Below are 6502 nucleotides of genomic sequence, written 5' to 3' on the forward strand. Positions count from 1 at the left end.
ACCTAATGCCAACCACTCCAAAAGCACTCACATCAGAACACACTAGCTTAACTGGTCAAAACTTCAAAGTCACTGTCAACAATATTCTTGTTAAAGAATGAAAAATTTGTACTCTACAAAAGTATAAAGTAACCATCAGATTAATGTAAAATTGTTTTTATTATAACTGAGCATAAAAACACACACACCCATGCAAATATAAAACGAACAAAAATATTTCATTAAACAATCTTTTTATTTACTCCTATTTTTATATATCACAGTTATGAAAACATCACAAAATCAAATTTATTAAAAGGAAAAAGAAACTTAACCAACTCCTCAGCCAGATCATTAAAATCACAATTTTTTTCATGTTAATCAGTTTCTGTAAAATGTGCTGAAATAAGCTGACATCCATTAACTTTTACCAGGTCCAGGTTTCTCTTTCTTGTATTTTTCTAATTCTACTTTGATTTTTTCATACAAATCCATTGGCCCAGGAATTTTTGGTAACTAAGTGTAAAAAAAAAAGGCATCAATGATGAAATAATTGAATCTTAAAGACACTACACACACATATATACCATCATCATCATTTTTTAACATCCAGTTTTCCATACCAGCATGAGTTGGATGGAGTTTACTGAAGCAGATTTTCTACAGCCGGTGCTCTACCTGTTGCCAACCCTCACCATCTACAAGCAAGGTAATGCCCAGACATGTTTTTGCAGAATATCATCATTGTTCAACATCCTCTTTCCATGCTGGCATGGGTTGGATGGTTTGTCAGGAGCTGGCCAGACAGAAGCCTGCACCAGACTTCTGTCTGTTTTGGCAGGGGTTTTACAGATGGATGCCCTTCTTAACACCAACCACTCAACAGAGTGGACTGAGTATGCCTGGAATTTTGGAGAGATGGTGGGAAAATGCTAAGCATACTTACATGGGACGGGGATCAGAATATAAATGGGATGGTCGAATAAAAGAAGAGAGTGAAGGTGGCAAATGCTAGGGTATACCCTTGGGGTACGGAGGTCATAATATAAGTGATACAGTATTGCTAAAGGAGCATCAGCAGTGTGTGGGGGAGGAGAATGTAGTGATTGGTGAAAATTTGGGTATGTGGAGGTGGAGAGCTACTGGATAGCAATGATAGAGTGAACAGGGTCATGAGGACAGGATTGGGGAGTGAGAGATAAGCATAGTGCACGAAGGAGGAGATGTGAAGAAGAGATGTAATTTGGTTTGTTGGGGTAGGGTGTGTGAAAAGTTTTCTTATGTGTGGGTGGAACACAGTGATTCTAGAACTCAGTTTCATTGACGTAGGTGGGTCTTCTCAAGAACTTCGTTTTGCCAGACATCTCAATCTATTATCATTTCTTGTGTGAGGTCCAACATCCTTACCACTTCGTCCCAGGTCTTCTTGGGTCTCCTTCTTCCATGGGTACCCTCCACTTTCAGTGACTGGCACTTCTTTATGCAGCTGTCTTCATTCATATGCATCACATGTCCAAACCAATGTAGTCTTCTCACTCGCATGCTACATTTGATTCCTCTTATGCCACACACACATACAATAGGCTTCTTTCAGTTTCCATCTACCAAATCCACTGTCTAGTCACTAGCTGGCCTGGGGCTACAGTAGATGCTTACACAAAGTATCCAAAACCATGTGGATGGGAAGCAAAATACTTAACTACAGTCATGCCTGTGCCAATATATATATATAGTTTTATCGTTTAAGGCAAACACTTGTATGCTCAGGGTTCTGCTGTAACCTGTTTCCTAATGCAAAAGTTGCAGTCTCATTAGGCAATGAAATAGTTCTGTAAGAGTTTTGGCCCCTTCCACTGCAACACAGAGCTGCCCAGGACCACCCATTGATGTAACAAAAACTCCTATATAAAAAGCATCCAGTCCACACTCTAAAGTGGTTGGTTTTGGAAGGCTATTCCCACTTTAAAAACCATGCCAAAGCAGACAGTGGAGATAGGTGCAGTACTCTGGCTTGCCAGCTCCTATCAAACCATTTAACCCATGCCAGCAGGGAAGACACACATTAAATGATGATCATATACATGTGTGTGTGTGTGTATAAATCCAACAATTTATACAAAACACATGGGTTCACAAAATAATCTAATACATATTAACATCAGGTAAAAGAAATATTAATTACATATTGCTAAATAACCATATGCAAAAAGGAAGAAATCTGAATACGTACAGAATAATATTGGTCAGCATAGGCCCCCACATAAAATCCAACCGCAAAACTAACCTGGATAATATAACATAAAAATAAAATGAATTTATATGTTAAAACACAAGACAAGAAACATACATTTATACATTTTAACCCTTTTGATACCAACCAGCTTGAAACCACCTCTGCTGCTCTGACACAAAATCACTTATTTATTACCTCTGCCTTAGTGCAGGCAGAGGTATTGTTTTCAGTTGCGTTTGTTTGTTTGTCTGTGGACAAGATATCTCAAGAACCGTTGAATGGATTCGGATGAAACTTTCAGGGATGTTTGGCCTCATGACTGGCACAAACTGATTATATTTTGGGATCAATCTGGTACCAGACAAGGATTCTGGATTATTTTTCCTGTTTCTTTAATTGTTGAGAGCGATCAGGTTCATTTTTAGTATCCTCATTTGTGAGAACAGACAAGTTTATTTCAGATATTCTCATTTTAAAAATTATCTCTGGCTAATCATTGAGAGGATGCTGGTGTTGCCTTGATGGAGGTTTGTGCTCTCTAAGTACTCTTGTTTACATTAAAACTTTTCTAAATAATTTTCATCATCATCTAACATGGTTTACACACTGGTATAGGTTGGATGGTTTGACGGGCTGACCAAGCTCCATTTATCAGTTTTGGTATGGTTTCTATCACTGGATGCTCTTTCTAATTGCCAACCACTTTACAGAGTGTGTTGGGTGCTTCTTATGTAGCACCAACACTTATCATGGACATGCTGAAGCACTGCCTTGGAGGGTTTAGTCAATTAAATCGACCTCAGTACTTATTTTTAAGTCAGGTACTTATTCTATTGGCCTCTTTTGCTGAACTGCTAAGTTAGTGGGACACAAACAAACCAATACCAATAGTCAGGCATTAGGGCAGAGTAGACAAGCACAACAGAACTATATACATGGCAATGATGTGGTGAGAATGAATGAGGATAGCTGCGTGAAAAAGTGCCACTCCCTAACAGTTGAGGGAACCCGTGGAAGAGGTAGGCCCAGGAAGACCTTCGAACATTGGGCCTCACCGAGGCGATGACTACTGACCGAGACCTTTGGAAATGTGCTGTGCGTGAGAAGACCAGGCAAGCCAAGTGAGATCGTTGCCAGGGCCCCTGGACTGGCTCTTGTGCAGGTGGCACATAAGATGTACCATCCTGAGCGTGACAGTTGCCAGTACCGCCTGACTGGCCTTCGTAGGGTTTTCGAGTGAGATCGTTGCCAGTGCCCCTGGACTGGCTCTTGTGCAGATGGCACATAAAAGACACCATTTCGAGCGTGGCCGTTTTCGTGCGGGTGACACGTAAAAGCACCCAATACACTCTCTGAGTGGTTGGCGTTAGGAAGGGCATCCAGCTGTAGAAACTCTGCCAAATTAGATTGGAGCCTGGTGTAGCCATCCGGTTGCACCAGTCCTCAGTCAAATCGTCCAACCCATGCTAGCATGGAAAGTGGACGTTAAACGATGATGATGATGATGATGATACACACACACACAGAGGCAATGACAAATGACCAAGACTCTTGGCAATAAGTCATGCTTGAGAAGACCCATCAAGCCAAGTGAAATTGTGGTAATGGCAGAAACTGGTGTCATACAATTGGCACTTGTGCTAGTGGCATGTAAAAGCACCCATTACACTCTTGGAGTGGTTGGCATTAAGAAGAGTATCCAGCTGTAGAAACCATGCCAAATCAGACTGGAGTCTGGTGCAGCCCCTCAGCTTGCCAACCCTGGTCAAACCATCCAAGCCATGCCAGCACGGACAACGGATGTTAAATGATGATGATGATAGACATACAGACATATATATATCATCATTATTTAATATCCACTTACCCATGCTCATAAGATATTGGGACTCATATACAACTGTCACACAATGTCAAAAAAGGCCCAAAACACTCATTACGTGTATACATATATATGCATGTATTATATATCATCATCATCGTTTAACGGCCTCTTTCCATGCTGGCATGGGTTGGACAGTTTGACTGAGGGCTGGCGAGCCAGAAGGTTGCACCAGTCTCAAATATGATCTGGCAAAGCTTCTACAGCTGGATGCCTTTCCTAACGCCAACCACTCCGAGAGTGTAGTGGGTGCTTTTACGTGCCACCCCAGCACGAGGGCCAGTCAAGCGGTACTGGCATCAGCCACGCTCAAATGGTGCTTTTTTATGTGCAACCTGCACGGGGAGCCAGTCCAGCGGCATATATTAGAAGACACTTGCCCAAGGTGCTATGCAGCAGGACTGAACCCAGGACTATGTGATTGAGAAGCAAACTTCTTACCACACAAACACGCCTGTGCGTGTGTGTGTGTGTATACACACATACAATACGTATACAAATATTACAGTAGCAGGCAGAGGAAAGGCATTTTGGGAAGGAAAGGTCAAAAGAGAAGAAACCTTTAGAAAGACAGATCCAAATTCGAAGCATTTCATAGTGATTTTTGTTTTATAACAATGCTTTACAATATCCACCTTTTGTTCACATTAAGGCCTTCATGAACAAGCCTCCCTCCTCCTCTACCATTGCACATCTCTTTTACTATCTCTTCTATCACCTTTACGCTCTAGTTAATCTTTCAGCACTGTTCTGCTGTTGAACGAACGGAGATAACGCTGGGTAAAGAGTACTCTACGTTGTTGGCAGCTAAATCGTTACATATTTTTTTAGCAACCATCTGCTTGTAGAAGCGCGCGCGCACACACACATATATATATATATATATATATATATATATATATATATATATGAGAGAGAGAGAGAGAGAATCTAAAGACATGTTGCTTCTGTTTGTTTTAAGTTTTTTTTTTTTCCCCTCAAAATATTATTTTCGTTTTAATCCGACACGAAAATAAGAATTAACCATATTTTCCTAAAATTATACAATATAAAAGGAAATATTTTTGTAAATACTATGTACATGAACATCTCAAGAAAGCCTTTGTTATTTACTGTAGAAGCAAACACAAAATTTTAAGAAGCACATGTCCTTTTCGCAGTGTATAATAAGTATTTTACAAAGTATAAACAAATCAAATTATTTTCTTATTTCCGTTTCGGTTTTTCATTTGACTTCAGAACGACCAGAGCAAAAAAAAGTAAACCAGAACATATAGTCGGTTGGAAACTGTAACCAACGGCGGTGTTGTTACAGATCACACTATAAACAAAACAAATAGCCATAAACATTTTCAAGATCTGTAAGATCTATTTTAATATCACTAACTTTGTTTTAAAAAAAAAGACAAATGCACTGATTCAATTATACACTTTCTTTCCTTCTGACATCAAGCTCGTTACAATGACAAGTCAAGCGACAAACTATGAAACAGCGTAGTAAAAAGAAATTATATACCGTATTAAAGCGTGTATAAGAAACCCCCTAATTTTGGGGGCTTAATATTTGGAAAGAAGATTTTGCAAGGGATTATAATACTATCCATGTATAAGAAACCTGATTTTTGACAAAAAAAAAAAAGGTTCTTTATACACGTTAAAATACAGAATATAAACAATGGTTATAGCACTAAAAGTAGCACATAACTAACGGCTTAACAGATGTATACCCCATCCACCCTCATCATGCAGTGACGGCATAACTAGGGATATACATATGTAGTTATGCCTAAATGGCAAATAACTATATTAGAAAGTTAAGAAAATGTCTTACCAACTTGCCCAACATGATCCACGATGTTAATTAATTAATTGTTTTAAGACAACGAATCCAACATTGATTACCGTTCTAAGATGCACATCGATATTTGTATCTCCTGTAATTAGAGATCGCACGCACATCGATATTTATCTCCCGTTTCACACGTTCAACAAGATTACACTCGGCTATCTAGGAAGAATCCACTATATAATGTCTCGGATCTTTTTTAAATCGGGGGCCACATTTTTCATTAATGTTTTACGTAGTGTTTTTGGTACCGAAAGACTTTCAAACTTCGTATACTTATCTATTTTGTGTTATAGAACAGAAAAATACTTTTGTATTCGAATTTATTTCATGTAAAAAATTGTCTTATTTCGATAATTTCAACCATTCACTGACAAGTATTCAGTTGTTTACATTTACTCCTTTGGCTCATTAAGCGATGTAAAGCGTATTTAATCTCCATACCTTCGTTTTATTTGCTTTTTTCATTTTAAATTTGCTTTAACCCTAACCCTAAGGTTAGGGTTAGGGTTAATTGTTTCAGAATCGTTTGTTTATGTAGTCGGCACTTAATGTATATCGG

The 6502-nt window shown here is 38.9% G+C and overlaps 1 protein-coding gene across 2 annotated transcripts in view; it reads right to left on the reverse strand.

Annotated features, from left to right (window-relative positions):
- Positions 1 to 216: 216 nt before the first annotated feature.
- LOC106876248 (EF-hand calcium-binding domain-containing protein 10) overlaps positions 217 to 6502 on the reverse strand; it is a 15463-nt gene continuing 9177 nt past the window's right edge. The window contains exons 1-3 of one of the 2 annotated variants that reach the window (XR_001410216.2): positions 5926 to 6456; positions 2210 to 2263; positions 217 to 495 (exon numbers count right to left, since the gene is read on the reverse strand). The gene's annotated coding sequence lies outside the window, so the exon portion shown is untranslated. Of the gene's footprint in view, positions 496 to 2209; positions 2264 to 5925; positions 6457 to 6502 lie in introns of those variants that run through there. The other variant, XM_014924737.2, reaches the window with a different exon arrangement.

This window comes from Octopus bimaculoides, chromosome 3 (assembly GCF_001194135.2).
Source record: "Octopus bimaculoides isolate UCB-OBI-ISO-001 chromosome 3, ASM119413v2, whole genome shotgun sequence".
NCBI lineage: Eukaryota > Metazoa > Mollusca > Cephalopoda > Octopoda > Octopodidae > Octopus > Octopus bimaculoides.